Source organism: Halichoeres trimaculatus, unplaced genomic scaffold (genome assembly GCF_033239565.1).
Source record: "Halichoeres trimaculatus isolate MK-OKI-2021-1 unplaced genomic scaffold, fHalTri1.1 fHalTri1_scaffold_8, whole genome shotgun sequence".
NCBI lineage: Eukaryota > Metazoa > Chordata > Actinopteri > Labriformes > Labridae > Halichoeres > Halichoeres trimaculatus.
Genome location: NW_027437186.1, coordinates 19178243 through 19198028, shown reverse-complemented (window position 1 = coordinate 19198028; position 19786 = coordinate 19178243). Strand labels below are relative to the sequence as shown.

General features: G+C 38.9%; 1 long non-coding RNA gene across 1 annotated transcript in view; it reads right to left on the bottom strand.

Annotated features, from left to right (window-relative positions):
- Positions 1-1852: 1852 nt before the first annotated feature.
- Positions 1853-19786, bottom strand: part of LOC141795638 (uncharacterized) — a 78321-nt gene continuing 60387 nt past the window's right edge. The window contains exon 4 of the long non-coding RNA XR_012598622.1: positions 1853-4114. This is a non-coding gene — a long non-coding RNA (uncharacterized LOC141795638). The remainder of the gene's footprint in view (positions 4115-19786) is intronic.

Here is a 19786-nt window from a genome sequence, read left to right as displayed (position 1 = left end):
AGGGGCAAACCCTGCACTAACATACCTTATATACCCTCCAAGCTGAAATTGAATTGGACCATACCATTAGTGGGGAGTTCAAAACATACAAACTTGTACTCTTAAGATAAAAATGTTAAAATATGCATTTAAGGATGCAATTTTAGAGTCAAATAAATAGTGAATCACAGGAACTAGCATTGCTTAACAAATAAATTCAGGAAAACACATTTAATTGAAAAACCCAAGAATGTCTGTACCCTCTCCATTTAAACATGGAAGAAACCTCAGAAAAAGAAAAAAAAAATCCATCCTCCAGACCTTTAGGTGGCAGTAATGCGACTACCCTGAAAGGCTGGTTTGCCACCTGCTGCTGAAACCAAAGAGAGGAAGCAGACCAATCAGTCAAACTGAACTTCTGATAGACAAAAGCTGTGTCCCAATTCAGGGGCTGCAGCCTACAGAGGCTGTAGCCTTCGGAGGACCCAGCCTTTATAGCCTGCGTAGACCGCAAAGGCCGAACTGAATTGAGACGGTCTGGTCTACGAAGCATTTCCTGTTTGTCACCCTTGACGTCACACAGCACCGCCCTCAGCTGTCAGGCTTACATTACTTTTAAACACACGTAAACCAAAACCTCACATTTAAACAGGATGATTTTTACTATCTTTTTATTACTTTGCGTTGTTATTATTATTATCATTATCATTATCATCATTTTTATTATTATCATCATTTGTATAATCATTATCCCTATTGATAGAGAATAGATCTACCATTTACATGAGAGTAAGGCAACAAAGTACATTTTCAACATTTGATTTAGTGCTGGGGGGATGATAAATAAATAAGTATAAAATAAAAGCTGCTGAAATGATTTAATGTCTTTTGTGAATTCCCTGTAAAAAAAAATACATAAATAAATAAATAAAAACTCCAAGTAAGTTTTTTTTCCCAAGAGAATTTACATTTATGGACATATTTTTATATAATAATGAGAAGATTTATAAAGAACTCTTTTTCCTCAGTATATCACTTGAAAAGAGCCCAAACAACACATTTTCTTACACAGAAAAACAAAATATTCTTTCACGTTTTAGAAACACAATCACATAGTTGTTGCCAGAAATCCTTCATATCTGGATAAAACAGGACTCCTTTTGGAGTTCGGCCGTGTCCATCATGTTCAGCATTCATACGCAATGAATCTTGGGATATGTGAGGCTATGAAGGATTCACCGAACCCGTCCTTCGCGGCCCCCGAAACGGATGACGGATTCGTCGGCCGCATTTGGAGGAGCCTCCGTATTGGGACAGCCTCCGACGCACCGCTGTGACGTAATCGGTCTTCAAATCCAGCCTCCGTAGGCTGCAGCCCCTGAATTGGGACACAGCTAAATTCTCCTATATTTACTAAAACAAACATTTCTGAAAAAAAAAATTAAGAGAATAGAGAACCACGCCCAAAACAAGCTTCTTCATTTCTCAGGTCCAAAGTATTTTTGATGTTCCCGGACTCTTTTATCCAGATACTCAGATAGCAGAGAATCTGCTGATGAATTAAAGAAATCATTTAGTTACCTATAGACACTTGTTAAATGTTTTATGTTAAATGTCCACAAAAATAGAACAGGAGTTTTAGAGTTTGTTTATACAGATCTTTTATTGAAGAGCAGTGAGAAAAAAACATGTGAGGTTGATGCACTGACCATACCACCCCCACATTTAACCACATTTAGACTCTGTCAGACTTGTAACTGATGGTGGTATGTAAGGTGATCCCTGGTAACAGTAACACCACTTGTGGTTGTATGTACACAGTACATTAGAGCTCTGAAGTGGGTGTCCACCACTGATCCCGACAGGGTGTGGGAACAAAATGTTCTCGGGGAGGAGGAGATGAGCAGAGAAATGAACACATATAAGCTTGCTGGAGGGCAACTTTTTCCACTTCTGACAAGACAAAGGTTACCTGAGTGTTTAGACAGGTAAGTGGTTGATTGTCCAAACAGGAGCCAGAGGATACATACACATGACAAATTCTCATTTTAAAAAGCTTCTTTTAAAATTGTCTTTACAGACCACTCTTTTTAAATGTTACTTAAAAAGACTTCCTCCTCCTACTTTTTTTGGGCACAAAATTTTCACCCACATTGGATTTTGCTTCCACTTCACATGAGCTTGCAGCAATCAAAGTAATTTTATTTTCCTGTTTTTCCCCACATTTGGTTATGATTTAAAAAGCTTGTGTCCTTGGTTGAGTGTTGAAAAGTGACTTAGAACACAAAATGAAAGTAGACACTTTATTAACAATCAAGTCAAAAGCACAATCTATGTCTTACCTAAGCACAGGGCTCAAGATCCCCTCACTAGATCCACTGATGATGTTGATGTGTGTGAGTTATGTAAACAACAATACATACAGAACAGGTGGCTATGCAAATTAGAATCCTAAAAGAGTGTACAGTACACCCAGCATACAGCATAACAGGCCAATTATACATACTAAAGGTGCAAACATAATGACACAGACCACTGATTTATATGATTTATTTATAAGGCCTCATAAATCCACTCTCCAGATTCACAGACAGTAACACTTTCATGAAGACGGATTCTTATCAGCCCACTTGTGGTAAAAATTAACATCTTACTAAACATTTTCAATGGTGAACATTTGCATTGAAGATAAAGTTCGACAAGTTGAACTGAACCACTTCAGGGTTTTTTGTGTGAACTTTTCTGTCTTCATGGCTTTTCAGTTAGCATATCTTGAAACAAACATCACAACTTTAACAAACTGCAAAAAAGTTTCAGTTACTTTGTGGTGTTCAGTAACTTTGAGATGCTACCTCCAGCTCTGCTACTGTGTCCTGGATTGCAAGAAAGAGGCCTGTTAATCAAAGATGGTTTGGGCCCCTTTGCTCCTGATGCTGCTCTCACATCCGAACCAAACTCAAGAATAGTCTGGAACAAAACTACTGTTTTTGAACGAAGGCGTGCCAATTTAGAATGCTAACCAATGTCTATGCCACTGGGTCAACATGCTGTGCTAGACTTTGTTCCATGGATTGGTTTGATATGTTGTGTGAATAAGATTGAGAAAGACCATTCAAATCAGCTAAACATTCATTCATTCATTTTCTATACCGCTTATCCTGTTCAGGGTTGCGGGTGGCTGGAGCCTATCCCAGCTATCATTGGGCGAGAGGCGGGGTACACCCTGGACTATTCGCCAGTCAATCACAGGGCTGACACAAAGACAGACAACCATTCACTCACACACATTCACACCTAGGGACAATTTAGAATGACCAGTAAAACTGGTGAGCATATTTTTGGACTGTGGGAGAAAGCAAGAGTACCCGGAGGGAACCAACGCATGCATGGGGAGAACATGTAAACTCCACACAGAAAGGCCCACCGCCCGAGGTGGTGATTTAAACAGGTGAACTTCTTGCTGTGAGGCTGCAGCGCTAACTGTTGCGCCACCGTGCAGCCCCAAACATTATCATCTTGTTCTTACATAGCTTGATAATTTATAAAAGCTGTTAACGCTTGGTTTGGTGTATCTACAAGCAAGAAATATAAGATTGAAGCTAGTCCAGTGATGGTTTATGTTTGCCTTTCCATTATACTGGTGAGATTTCAGATATAATAGGAGAACCTTAGCACTTTTTAAGTTTTGCTCTGTCATAAATGGAAAAAAGTAACTGCTTTACGTTGTATGTAGGGAAAAAAATTGAAAGCCAACTGAGTCAAAGACTGGTTATATTTAGGATTTGAAGATGTATTTTCACTAGAAGTCTCTACTCTATACTGAGTATAAATAATCGTGTATGTCTGAGTTTTCAAGGCACACATTTTTCAAGAGTACATCAGCATTGGCTCTTGTTTTGTAACATCTGCTGCTCTTTGATTAAAAGCCTGCTCACATTTTTACCCACAGGACTCCTCAAGAGGAGTTGCTTGGCTTCAGCTTCGATGGCCAGATCCTATTATGAACTTCAAAAAGGTTTCCTTCTCTTCGCTGGAGAAATCACTGCTGTAACGTCTCTCCTTCTTCACCGCTTTGGAATGCTTCTCTCTGCCTTGGCCGGGCCCCTCTGCGTACTTCTTTCTCTTTGCCCTCCTGCTGAGAAGAGTAAGTGAGAAAAATGATTAAATCATATTTTGTGGGAGTGGGGGCTGGGCAGGACAGACGGGAGCTCTTAAAACAACACTAGGTACATCGTCAAAAAGCAATTTTGGCACTTAGGTTACAGCCACTGACGGGCCGTTACACAGCGCCCCATGGCGAGGGGCTGGTGGTTAAAATATGAGCAGGGCTAAGAGGACCTCCTTATAGTGATTGAGGAGGATTCCCCACTGTTTGAGGAGAGCTGGAGGTTAGAGCCCAGAAAGATTCACTACACTTTGCTCTGCTGGACTGGATAAACCTGTCTTCCAGATTCTCCCCAAAACAATACCAGTAACACTGTATCACGCGCTTCAATTACAACTCACTTACACCAAGCATAAAAGTTTTTTGTTTTTTTTTTCAAGTTTGGAAAGTGACCTCAAATTCAGCTCAACTTTGCTTTTACTGAGTCCAAACACATTTCCAGATGGGGATCCTCTCCTCCAGTTTAAGAGAGGCCAGTTATTCTCATTCCCCAACTTGAGCAGGGAAAACGATAGCATAATTTGTCTGCTTAGGGAAGCTCCTGTCCCCACTAAAGCTTTGTTGGAATTAAAGCCCATAGGGGGTGGAGAGGCCCCAAGGGAGCCTGGTGTTGTCTAAAAAGTCCGGAGTAAAGTTACCAGAAAACCCCGTCCCCTGAATAAGACCCCCATGTGACCCCCTAAACAACTCAGAGGGATGGTCAGATATAGGTCTGTACAGGTGACGAATGAACAAAGCTCCTTATAAATGTGAGACAGTCAGTGGGGCCATTGTCAAAGGGTTCATCCAGGAGGTTATCAGGAGGTCAAGTGTCCTGTAAACAGATCCACTGTAATCCAGACACTTCTGTGACATCTTCCAACTATTTTGGTTTTAATGTTCCAGATATTGCTTTGATACAACCCTGTGATTCGATTGGATTATCCTTTTCCTGTGCTTTTCTTACTCCTTCATCACTGCAGACTTCAAAGCCAGGGCTTGTGACAGGCAGTTATGCTGACAGGCTGTCACTGGCTGACTTCAAACGCTGCCGTATAATGCCACATTGTCATAACTAGCTACCTGGGCCTCCCGTTATGATGTGAAGATGATATGCCCCTTCTGACCTCAAAGTGCCTGACTTTTTATGTTTTCAGGTCTTTTAAGTTGTAGGCTGAATGCTTGCTTCAGGTAGCTTGAAATCAGTGGAAAATAGTGAATCAGTGTGTGGGTATTCAACTCATTATTTGGTCGAGTCCATTGAGGTTTTAAGATAATTTCATCTCACCATCACAGTAGTGTTAATTTCGTTAACAAAAACTAGACAAATTATTTGTCAACGCCCACTTTTCAACGGATGAAAACTAGACTAGGAGAGACTAAACCCTACATGAATAAACAAGAACTAGGACGACATCAGTGTGGATTTTCGTTGACTGATCAAGACGAGACAAAAATGCTGTTCACTAAATAAAGACTATGATAAAATCTATGGCCCTTTTCGTTCACGAACTAAAACAAGACTAAATATTATATTATATATTTTTTGACGTTCTGTCTCCTCTGCTGTGCCTGCTCCTTGCTTTGCACAGCACCGGTGGGAAACCTAGTTTCTGTCCCACCCATGTACCCACCCACTTTTGAATTCACAGCGGGCAGGTATAGTCACACACAAACCCCTGACAGAAGATGAATGAAAACTTTTCATCGAAAAGTACTGTTAGGATTCAGAGATAAACGTAGAACCAGAAAATGGCAATGTCAACGCTTCACAAGGGGCTGGGAAGAAAGAGAAGACTTGATGTTTGGAACCATTTTCGCTACCTCGACGCAGAGAAAAAAACTATTTGTTTGGTTGTAACAGATGGGAAGGAATGTGGGCACAAGATAGGTGGGAAGAACACCACAAACTTGAAGAGACACATCACTGTTCATCACAAAGAAATCCAGGTACATACAACCTAACAATAAACCAGCGTGGTATTGTTGCATGTTGGCTTAAACCGACCCCAAACTAGCGGTGGCTAACTTTCGCTAGCTTCTCAGCAATTAGCGCATCGGCACGTAGTGAACAAAGTGAGGGTTTATAAGCACATAAGCACTGCTGACTCGTCTCGTGCTGAGCAGCTTCTACCTGTTGACAACTTTTAGCGGGAGACAGAAGTATTTTAATGAGGCACTTTATTCTATTCAATTTTCAGTTGTCCATAAGGCACTTTACTTTACTTTTGTTTCATACAAGTCTTGCCAGATGTACAAGCCTTTTGTCTCATTTGTGATGGTTCAAATAAACGTGCAATTTTAATCCTTACAATTGTGGTTTTATCAAAATGATAACAGAAAATGTTATTAAAAATAATTTTAGAGTAGATGGATGGATGGGTTCTATATTATTTGCTGACAAAAAAAAGTAAAGGGATAAAATAATTTTCCTGACTAAAACTAGACTAAAATGTCAACAGTTTTTATCAACTAGGCTAGACAAACAAAAATGGCGTTGTCTTAGACTAAGATAAAAACTAAAATGCTTGGCTTTTGGTCGACAAAAAATTGACTAAATAAAAACAGGATGAAGTTGACTAAATGTGATAAAAACGAACAAGGCCGATAAAAGATGGAATAAGACTGGACAAGACTACAAAAATTAACACTACATCACAGAGCTAGCTTTCAGAATTACATCCATAATTATAAGAATCAATTTAATAGAGTTTTAATTAGTCAATATTAACATTAAAATCTTCATGCAAGTCAAATAGAACATCATTTACTTTCAACATTTCCTTCATTATCAATAGAGCCCTACAAATATGATATACAAAACACCTTTAGTGACACCTCACTAGAAAAAGCCCTACCCATATTTGAATTTATTTTGGGGTCTCTACTCTGTATTCTTTTAGCCTGCTGAAATATTGAGTAGATTTTCCTACATAAGTAAGGGGAACAATAAATTAATCCCTCTGTCTGGTGCTGTAGCTGTCAGTCATTTGGCTTTTGTAAATGAAAGTCAAGTTTTTTTTGTGCTGATTTTGCTGTTTGAAAATATGACTCTCACCACTTGTAAAACCTTTTTTTCCCCTTTCTTTTGACAATAACAATTATTTACAATCCCCTTTCTGGGATCATTATGTTTTGTAGGTCATTCGTATTCAGTGATCAGGTTCAAATGAAGATGCACATGTGGACATTTCTCACAACCATCCCTTCCACATTTGTCACCGTCTCTGCCTCTCCTTTAACCAATCTTCCATCTTCTTCCGCCTCAACAAAACTTTCCCCTGTCACGGCATATTAAAAGTGGTTTACATGTGCATGTCCAATGTGATGAATATGGATGTGACCTCTTTCTTTGGCGCCGGGCCGCCCGTCTGCCCTCTTGCCAGCTCCCCCCCCTTTTAACCCCCCAAGGCACAAGACACCACTTCTCAATGAGCACAGCGTGCACAGGAGACACAGCCTCAGCCCTGCTGAAACAGACACACACACGCACCCACACAGACACACACCCCAAGGAATGGCATTCATAATGATAGGCACACAAACACACATGAATGCATATATACTTATATACATACATGCACACATACACACAAACAGCCCTTTCTCTCATGCTCTGGTTTCTGGTTTTCGCTTTCTCTGCTGACCTTTCGTAGCGTGTTTTACATAAAAATGAAAGAAGGGGGGAGTAAAGGCCTCAAGACTGAGGTGAAGGAGGATGCTGATTTATAATTCATGTTTTTGACACTTCTAATGAAACAGAGACCTCTGGTCTTTGTCTTTATATGTGAGAGTTCAGGGCTCATACAAATGTCGTATCATGTATTTGAACATGTTAGCAGGTATCTGTGCATGTATGGGTTGGGGATTCTCAGAGTAGCCGTGTGTCTGGTTTATGAATAGACTCAATACTGCACTAATTGCACAAAAAAGGTAATATGATTTTAGATGACCACTTCCAGTATTCACATAAATAAAAATATTTTTTTTTCTTCTTCACTACTTTTTAAAACTGTTCTTTTGTAATTATTTTTGGTTTTTTGCACATTTTATTGGCATTTTGCGTGCTTCTCTGAGCTATGAAACAATTACATTTTCTCTTTCAGTCTTGGAAACCATATTGGCTGATTAGATTAGTTTTATTTATGTTTTTGGTGTACAAACTAAAGTTTACTTGAGAATTTTTGTCCAACTTCAGATTAAAAAACATTTTTCAAACAAAGCATTCAACAAGATTGTTCTCATTTTGTTTACATTTTTGCAATTATGTATACTCTAGCATGCTCCAAGCTACTTTAAGTTTTACTTTTTAGACTTTGCTGCCTAAATTTTAGTAGTTCATTACAGTTAACTTTTAACCTTTTTCAAAAGAAGTGATTTTTTTTTTTCATTAACACACCTTGTTTCCTTACACACGTCGGGTTACATGTGACACCTGTGAAGTCCACGTCAATCATGTTGAAACAATCTGGAACACTTAGTTTCTTTTTTTTTTAATTCTTTTTTTATTGTGAAAGTCCAGGTCCACACAAACAATGATGATACATGTTATATCTCACATTTGACCATCTGTAGATGTACAACTGTATCCCACATTCAGCAAGCAGTCCAAAAGTGTGAGGTACCCATCTTATATCAACACTATCAGTGATATTTACATTTAACCTTTTTTTTTTTTTTTCAATAAAATAAGAACAAGAACACTAAGAAGTAACACACAATGGGGTAAATCTCAGTGGCATATAAAACCCTCTACAGAGGGAATATACAAAAACAAAAACCAAAAAAAGACACACGCAAAAAAAAAATAAAAAAATAAAAAAATTCACTTCAGACAAATGATGGTCAGATTGGTGTGACATACTTTATCCATCTTTCCCATCTTTTTAAAAAGGTTTCTTGTTGGAGTCTCAGAGCAAAAGTAATCCTTTCCATCATAAACATATAAACTATATCGATTCATTCCTCCACAGTAGGTTTCCGTGGTTTCAACCATCTTCTGGTAATTGCTTTTCTGCTGGCAGCACTTAATATCCTAAATAAGTATTGGACATCAGAAGAAACATTTTCAGATGTGATGGCGCCCAAGTATAATGTCTCAAATTTAAACTGAATGTTTGTCTGAAAAACACTTTGCAAAACTTTATGAACCTCCTGCCAAAAAGGGACCAAAGATGCACAAGACCAGAATATGTGAAAATGGTTTGCCCCTGGAACACTTAGTTTCAAGGTGTAGCAAAACGTGTGGGTCCCATTATAAGTAACCTCTTGTAGATTTTAATGACACAGTAATAGATGAATAAATAGATAATTTAAAAAAATGTGAATTTGATAAATCGTTCATCAAATATTTATTTATTATTCTCCAAGCTCAGATCTGCTAACTCTAATTGGTGCTGCTAATCTTATCAGGACTAATTAGACAATAGTGTAGATGATGCTGGCTTTAACAATTAGCACTCAGGAGATGAGCTCAGTCTAATCAGCCCAGGCTCCTCACCAGCACGTAACATGTGAGCTGGCACATTATGGTACACCCACTACACTGAAGGGGGGGAGAGGGTTCAACATTAGTTTAATGATCAGATACAAACCTTGTGTGTCAAACTAGGATCAGAGGAGGTGTAAATACAGACTTGTGTTGAAGGAGGCCTTGCTCTTGACAAGTATCCACCTGATTGCAGTTATATTGTTGTACTGTGAAAACTGTAGTTATTTCTCTTCCAAGTATCCAACTTAAGTTTTGCAGAATCGGCTATTTCACGTTTCTAAATTTTATTTTTTGCGATAAAGATGCAGAAATATTAACCTTCACATTCTGATAATTTTGTCATTAACAGCTGCCACTGAGAAGTAAAATGACAAATTTTTGTCAATGGTACTTTCCCAAATAAAATCTCCCTATTTCTAAAATCCCAAGTTTCCTCAAAGCAGAATAAGAAGGATGTTAAGCAGGAGGGAGGAGGGGGAGGGAAATTACACATTGTAGCTATTAATGTCCTTGAACTTCGGTCTTTCCCAAGCCCGATGAACAATATCCCCTCTGTGTGGGTTCGTGACACGGCAGAAGAGCAAAGACGCTCTGAGTGCTGTGGCACCACTAGACCTACACGGCGGCATGGCGAGTGTCTGGGGTTGAGTCATGAGTCAAGCACGTCTTGCCAATCTATGAATGTGTGTACACAGAGCGAAGGGGGTTTACTACTGTATGATTACTCATGTGAGGGAGGGGGGTACTCTGAGGCAGGATGTGGTTGAAACAGATGAGGGCAAATAAGGCCCTTCTTACAATGTGTTGTTTTCTCTCTCCCTCTCTCCACACACTGAAACACATCAATGCAGAGCCACATTTCTAAATCTGGCGGGTTGCAGATGAATAAAAAAAGATTAATTGATGTTGCATGCTAATAAATGCACAGATAGATGTATGCATGCAAACACACACTCCAACACACAGAACCATCATTTGTCAGTACTGGTTTCCCTCCTTGGCACTGTCTCTGAGTTATGAACAGAGCGGAGAAAGTTCAGATCCCAAATTCCTTTGGCTACGATTTGTTTTCTTTCCCATTGATCACCAAGCAGCTGCTGACTGATTCTCAGCATAGCCAACATAGCCACAATGTTTTCTTAGCATTTCAGACATGCAGACAGACATGGTGAGAAAAGAGAGGAGGTGAGAAATGGGAAAGAGAAGAGAAAATGGAAAGAGTAAGGGAAGAGTGTGTAGAAGGGAGAGGATTTCTCAAAGTAGTTGGAGTTTGGAGGATACGTATTATGAACTCAAATATTTAAGGAAAGGACAGTTATCCATGAACTGAACATGAAATTCATGGCAGAAATAATGAAAGGGTTTTCAGTGACGTTAAACTTCTACAAGAAGCCAAAATGGACTCAAAGTGATTCAAAAACTTGTTTTGCAGTTGCCATTTGCGGGTTATAAGGATGACACTTTAGAGGGTTTTGGGAGTGTTTAAGGTCTGCCTCAGTTTTGACAACTAACTCCAACTTCATCACCTTCATGGTTTCAGTACTGGGTATGAGTTAGGGTGCACATTACTTCTTAGATCTGAAGTTAAATGATCGAAGTTCCTTGGCAAAATTAGAAATTTTATGTTTCACATCTTCAACAAACCAAATCAAACAATCAGTATTTGCTTTTATAAGCTGTATGGTCATCTAGACTGGGGTTGTGAGAATTTGGCCAACCCAGCTGCAAAATATTAGCAGTTTATATGTTTGTATGGTTGTAGGCTCAGTTTACTGACCATATGATGTGTCTAAGTTGAAGTCTAGCCAGCCACAAATGACCAAGGCTAAAGCTCTGTGTAAACCACAATGTTGTAACGCTCTGTGACTTAAATGTGAGCACAGATGACTAATGGCATCTTATAGTGTGGTGTGATTTATCCGTATTTTTGATCTTAAACGAAAGTTGTATGTAGACTGTGTTAGTTTACACTGGAACATAACCACTTGAACCAGACATGTGGATGCTAACCTGCAAGACAGAACAAAAGGCTAGTGGTGCTAGCTCTGCTAATGGCAGCCACACTGTGACATTGTTTACCAACAGACTCTGCGATTCTGGGCCCAGCCATGTCCAGTTAATTGAGCTCAGTGTAGACTGTTCAGAGTGTTTTTTTGCTATTTGACAAACTAGCTAGTCAAAATTTAAACCTCTGTTTAGTCAAGAAGAAAACCCTAGATCATCCCTCATCCAGACTAATGTGTGCATTTAGAGTAAGGCAATTTCACTGTTTTTTGAGACTGTTTGGAAAGTACAGGGGATAAGGTCTACTCATCGCCATCATTGGAGCTGCAGTTTCTTTGTTTATAGCCATTAAGTACAAAAACAGTCCTTTGAATTGAATATAGCAAAAATAAAACAAAACAAAAAACAAACAAAAAAACAAACAGAAGACCAGTATTAAATCTTATTTCGCTTGAAGCTATCAGTCAGTAATAAATATTACCATCTAATACGCATGTGAGCTCTATGACCTAATTAAATGTTTGTGCTTTAATGAGTGACCAATGAGATCTGATTCGGATGAGATCTTTTCACAGAACTTATGGGAGAAGTTTTTATCTGCTAATTCTATCTGCATGGAAGTCAGGCTTGCCTTACAGCCATCCAATTTGTGTGTATCCATCTGATCCCCTCCTTTCTTTAAATCAGCTCAGAAAACATCCAAATTTCTGTCTATGTGGCTAACTGGATGAGACACACAACTAACAAAGCCCTACTGTTGTGAGATAGCCAGAATAATCCCATCCATCCATTTTCTATACCGCTTATCCTGTTTTTTAGGGTCGCGGGTGGCTGGAGCCTATCCCAGCAATCATTGGGCGAGAGGCAGGGTACACCCTGGACTGGTCGCCAGTCAATCGCAGGGCTGACACATAGATAGACAACCATAGACAACACACTCACACCTAGGGACAATTTAGTGTGACCAATTAACCTGGTGAGAATGTTTTTGGACTGTGGGAGGAAGCCCGAGTACCCGGAGAGAACCCACGCATGCACAGGGAGAACATGCAAACTCCACATAGAAAGACCCACTGGCCGAGGTGGGGATTTGAACCGGGGACCTTCTTGCTGTGAGGCTGCAGCGCTAACCGTTGCACCACCGTGCAGCCAGCCAAAATAACCAGTGCTCGTAAACTGATAAACTCACTCTGTTACCATCTCTGCATACCACATTTAATATCATGAGATACAAGATGAGATGAGATAAGATAAGCTAAAATGAGCTATAGTAAGATTTTTAATTCATCACACAACAGGGATATAACAGATTAAGGTGTATAATGTATATTTTTTATATATATAAACATACAAATGAATGTATATATTAATATATTTAAATATAAATAATACAATTTATATATATATATATATATATATGTGTGTATCTGTATCTCTCTCTCTCTCTCTCTCTCTCTCTCTATCTATATATATATATATACATATATATATATATATATATATATACATATATATATATATATATATATATATATATATATATATATATATATATATATATATATATATATATATATATAAATATGGATGGATGGATGGATGGATGGATGGATGGATGGATGGATAGATAGATAGATAGATAGATAGATAGATAGATAGATAGATAGATAGATAGATAGATAGATAGATAGATAGATAGATAGATAGATAGACAGACACATAATGAGCTTAAAGTAATGGTAGAAAGTCTTGTGAAAGTGTTGTTAATAATGGTCAACATTACAACGATGAAATAATGAAGAAACACGTTAGTTAATAAGTACCAAATATGCAAACTTGAACTCAGTCAGCTGTTTTTGAGGGAATAGCTAGCTTTTGGCAGCTAATTTGCAAATGGCACGTCTCACTGGGAGCGGTTCAGCTCAGCTTCTGTTTTTAAGAAGAAGTGGAGCTAAATCAGGCCCCATTTCTAAGTGAAAGAGCTGAAACAACTTCGGGTGTGGATGTAATATTCAATAAATGATATGGAATAAACACAGAATTTCCTGTATTTGTTCCTTCAGTCATTTCCTCCTCCTATTCATCCTCGGCCCCTGAGCCGCCATCTTCCTTCCTCCATCTCTCCATCCCCTCTTTAATAAACGAGCGCTGGTGGTAATTGCCCAGTCTGGGACGACATCATTACTCATTCAGATGTCCAATAACGCTGCAGCACCATCAGAAAAAACACACACAAATGCAAATACACACACACACACACACACACACACACACACACACACACACACACACACACACACACACACACAGGATAGAGGCTCTGCCTGCGCATTCAGATCTATATCATTGATCCCCTCCCCTCCCCATACTCCATTTTTCATATTCAATGAGTGACTTGTAGATTTGGCTGCTCAATACAGATATGTCTCAATTAGGTAGTGCAGAGGCTGTGTATTGACATGCATCTGGCAGAGAAGCAGAGCTGCAAAGAAGGCAGCAATCAGAAAGTGAGGCGTGATATTTAGAAAGAGTGTGTGGGGAAGAAGTTAAAAGAGTTTCTTTCAGAATATCTATCAAATCACCCCAAGAATCCCAAAGTGTTTTTTTCTAAAAGAAAGAAAGAAAGAAAGAAAGAAAGAAAGAAAGAAAGAAAGAAAGAAAGAAAGAAAGAAAGAAAGAAAGAAAGCTGCAGGAAATTGGCCAATGCTGGCAACCCTGCAAGCACCCAGAGATGAAAGGGTCAAAGGTCAAAGCCACAACTTCCAGACAAAAATAGACTTTCTAAACCTGGATGCTGGAGCAGGGCACGGCTAGCTAACAGCATGTCACAGCGTAGCCTGCTGGATCCAAGCAGCTGATGAGATGTGGTTTCCTCGCTCTCTGCTGTCAAACTCCCCGCAGCACCTGAGGGAAAACAGAGCAGCCTGGGAAATGAGAAAGTGGGCCAGTGATTGTGTGTTTAAGGACGGATACACTACACAGTGAGTGTGAATGGAATACTGTTTAGTGTTGGTGAAAGTTTGTTTTAACAGATTTATTTTGCAATCATTGTTTTACAATTCAATGCAAGAATTGTCTCAGGAGAATAACACTGACTTAAACCTATCTCTGAATCATTTTGTCATCCGAAATACAGTGAGAAGCTCAGAGTACAAGACAAAACAAACAATTTTTTTTAATGCAGAAGCTCAAATAACTGTGGGTGAACCCTCTTTTGGATATCTGAACTCTGTGGTATAAATTCTGAAACAAATACTGACAATGATTCTTCTCTATTGTTGTTAAACTTCCACACAATCATGCTGTCTTGTAATTTCTGAGAAAGGTAAGATTTACATCCTCAGCAACTTATTCAATGAATATTAATCACAACCGTCATCATTTTGATTCTAAGAGCCACAAGAATGCTGCGTCACTCCAATTGAAAATTTTCAAAGGGCTTTATAAAACCCCTTTAATTACAGTCAACAGGTTGTAAATCCCTGGAGTTTTAAACTCCTTTAAAAAGCAAAACAAGCATGTCAGAATAAACACAAACATGATATGAAAAGGATTTTTTTCCCCCAGTTCTCTGGCACTACCAGTTTTTATGTGTCTTATGCGGCTGCAAAAGCCCCAAAAAACATTGAATAGGAACAAAGACACAGAGAGACAGTCTTCATCCAAACCCTCGAGCCACACATAAAGGGGCCACTGGCTCAGTAAAATCTTGGAATGTGCCATCTTTTATGAGGAGGAATGGAGAGAGTAACTACACACTGCTTCATAAAAAGCATGTATATACATATACTGGATAACTGTACATGTCAGTGCAACTCGTAAATCTCCGAGCTGGGACTGTAAAGAGTCCAGGATGAAAGACCTGATTGGCTTATTTTGACTGATCTTCAGGAGAAGAGTTATTTTTGCCAGTGGACAGACATTTCTGGCAGAGGCTTGGGAATTCACTGTCAGCTGAGTGTTAATATTAACTGTCCATAACAAAAGTGCGTTAGTGTGCGGAGAAAGGTGGTGTAGCTTGACACTGTGCAGACACCTGTGGGATATCACAGCCAAAGGAGTGTACATGGTGTATGCCTGCACTTAAAGGTTACACAGTAAAACGTGTTATGTCTTTCACTGAGACTATATAGCCTCTTTACAGGACTTCACAGAACACTTGTGTTAAAATAGAGCCTGATTGGATGTGCAAAACTACTCTCTGTGCTTTGCAGCTCCGCACCTACAAATGGTATTTAAAACAAGAAAGCAAGAAGGAAGGCTTCACCTATCACACTTAAACTCATCAGTAACTTAAAAAAATCAACCGGCCCACAATCACCTCATTCATGCCTGCTTTATATCACTGGATGATAAGCAAGCTACTAGGGCCTGGTCAACTGTTTGGATACCCAACAATGTGGCTAACTCTCAAGCATGACATGGTCTGCATGTCAGAAGGGAGACTGTAAGGAGATTTATCTGTAGCCCAAGGTTCTTTAAGCATGACTTACAGGTTCCTAGTGATATGTGTATATCATGATAACAGAAAAGCATTTCTTCAATCACACTTTATGTATGTCTCTGGCTCCTCTTTCATCCTGGTAGAGGCTTGAAACTTTGCACTGGCCCTGCTAAAGACAGTTTCCAACAGGAAATGATAGATGACTGATGTGAATGACATGCTTCAGTGAAGCCAATCAGAGACAAGAAGCATGGTCCTACCCTTTCTGGTTTCATAAGATTTATTTTGTAAATGGTGAGATTTATTTTGTGATCAGTGAAATTTAGTTTGTGATTGGTGAAATTGATTTTGTGATTGGTGAAATACATTTTGTGATAGGTGAAATGTATTTTGTGATCGGTGAAATTTGTTTTGAGATTGGTGAAATTTATTTTGTGATCAGTGAAATTTATTTTGTGATTGGTGAAATTTGTTTTGTGGTTGGTGAAATTTGTTTTGTGATCAGTAAAATCTAATTTTGTGATTGGTGAAATTTAGTTTGTGATTGGTGAAATGTATGTTGTGATTGCTAAAATTGATTTTGTGATTGGTGAAATACATTTTGTGATTGGTGAAATGTATTTTGTGATCAGTGAAATTTGTTTTGTGATTGGTGAAATTTATTTTGTGATCAGTGAAATTTATTTTGTGATTGGTGAAATTTGTTTTGTGATTGGTGAAATTTGTTTTGTGGTTGGTGAAATTTGTTTTGTGATCAGTGAAATCTATTTTGTGATCAGTGAAATTTTGTTTTGTGATAAGTGAATTTTATTTTGTGATCAGTGAAATTTATTTTGTGATTGGTGCAATTTTTTATGTGATTGGTGAAATTTATTCTGTGATTTGTAAAATTGATTTGTGATTGGTGAAATTTATTTTGTGACTGGTGAAATGTATTTTGTGATCAGTGAAATTTATCTCGTGATTGGTGAAATTTAATTTTTGGTCATTTAATTTTATTTTGTGATCTCTGATTTCGATTTGCATTTGTGGTTTGTGAAATGTACTACTGCGTCTGAAATTTATTTCACACATTTTGAAGTATTTATTTCCATTACCCTTCAGGGCCACCGTACCTTTTCATCAAAGTTTTTAAAACCAAAAAACTAGTTTAGCAAATAGTTTTACTCTAGTACCAGACACTATTGTTGGATCCGAAGAAAAATTAGCCCTGTTCTGGGTTTTAACCTGATTTGGTCATTGGATCCCTTTGCACAGACAGGACAAGGGCTGCAGGTTAAATTGGACTTTAACAGGTAAGGTTGAGACTCCTTTTGCACAGTTTGTCACTTGCCATGTTGTTGCTCTTGGGAAAGTGAAAGGCAGTATAGTTTTTTAAAATATTTTCTGGAAAAATAAAGTTAGATTTAAAGAGGTTTTAACATTATGTAAAGGCTTGGTCTTTCTGAAAAATATGAATCTTGCACCAGACAAAGCTGAGGATATGAAGCAGTTGGACAAGACAATGACAGCTGTTCTTCATCCTGATCACTCTTCACACATCCTCATGTCAAGTCTCTCTTCCCTGCTTTCCCCCTCTTTCCAATCTTCTCCTCTTCGCTCCCTCTCTCACTCTCTCTCTCTCTCTTTTTACAGGCTTTAGGAATGCGAGGTCTCCTTAGTGATTTATAAACATACACATAATAGATGGGCGGCTGTAGTTTAAGCGGTGATGAAGCATTCTCTCTCTGGGACACAGCACCGGCCTGTGTGTGATTTAAAGGGCTGACATTTATGGCTTGCAGGCCTATTATTCAGAGTGACTGTCTGTGTACAGAGTGGCGTTTTACAGCGGCTACGCAGAGGTGAGCCCAAAACTAACCCAGTGTCTGACATAGACTGAACATGGGGCTGAGCATAGTAGAGTAAAAGAGCTCATGGTGCTAGAGTGGTTCAAGAGAATGTGGTCATAGCTTTAGTAATCTATAATCTTATGTAACAATGTTATACAGCAATTTCTGTCAGATGTAACACAAGTCCAAGTTCAGTTACTTCTTCCTTTTACTAATACCACATTAATCCTTCTCCAGTTGTGTGTTTTATGGTTTAGTTTGCTGAAAAGCAGCATGCTTACAGCAGGTAGTTATTACAGCTAGTTATTTAATCATGAACTGGAAGCTCTGTTGTGCCGTTCCAGTGCAATGTTTCGCATCCTGCATTAATTATGAATGTCTTCTATTTGATTGTGGTACAAACTAGGCCCAAATTATCCCTTTCACAGTTAACTGCGCTACTTTGTTTTCACATAACCCATAACCTGCCCGTCTGCCACCAACGTGCAGTGGATTGCAATCGACGACTCAGTGGCCCACATCACTATCTGTCCAAGATAATAGATGACAATAATGGGAAACTGTCCCTAAGCACTCGTTTGGAGTCTTCCTGCCCATTTACTGATACCCTTCATATTTAATTCCCCTCCTATAGCCAGGAAAACAGACACTTCATGTCCATCTAGAGGGAGCACATTTACAATAAAAGGCCAGTTGAATCCTCGGCTCACGTTTCCTCCTCACAGTGGCAGGACATAAACCTCCGAGCCAGACCTCATTTTCTCGGCGCCATCTCCCGGACACTGCTACGAAAAAATCAATAGGGCAACACACAATCCTCTTAGCTTTGGAAGCCATTGTGAAATGTCTTTGTTGAAAGAAAATAGAAAATATTTTTCCTTGACTTGCCTTATTTTTCACTTGTATTTTTTGGTATTTGCTTAATACCAGGAGTCTTGGTATGCACCTCTTGCTCGATCAGCATTAAGCTGTGTGTTCAGCTCTTGTTTTCTTGACGCAGGTCTATGACACAAGAAGTCTGTTGTTGTGCATTATGGTGGCTGTAACTCAATTCGTCCAGCTGTGGAAGGAGACATAATTCAATCGTCTTCCAGAGATAAAGATCCCTGGAGCAGGGCGGAGAGATCTGCTCCGCCTGTATCAAGTTACGCTTCAGAGATTAGCGCGTAGCATGTTGGGTTTAGCTTGTAGCTACACTGAATCAAGGCTGACTGTGATTCACATAGTCAATAAAGCAGGTTGGCTTATTGCATCATAGTGTTCACAATGGTTTAACTGTCACAACATAACACAAGTGCTTTCATAAACAGTGCCTTCCAGGCTGGGGTGCCTTACTGTGTCTGTGTGATAAAGTCTGACTCATCCACAGAGTTTCTTTGACATAAAAATGGATTCAACTGAAGTGATGCTCATGAGCATTACACCAATAAACAACATTTAAGTGTGAAGAGATGAGGGAAGAAACAGACTGAAACTAACAGAGAGAAGGATTTATCAGGTAATATGCTCTGTTAATTTCTTTTTAATCAGAGATGCTTGGGGCGTGCTTGCTCTTTCCACTACTTTCACATGAGTCAGGTAGTTGTCACTATTTCCTGACTTTCAAGACTAGGTTGAGACAAAAGCTGAGGATTCTGCAAATGTGCCAAGAGGACTCAGCCTGAAACGTGCCAGAATTACTCTCTGTGGATTTATTTAACATGAGGTGTGCAATCAGGTAGGGATGTCCTGATATCACATTTTCACTTCCGATACAATACCGATACTTCAGCATTGAGTATTGGCCGATACCGATATTAATCCGATATGATATCAGCATTAAATATGCATACTTTTATTACTTATTTTGTAGAATGTCTGTCATGTTAGAAAAGGCTTGATTAAGTGATATT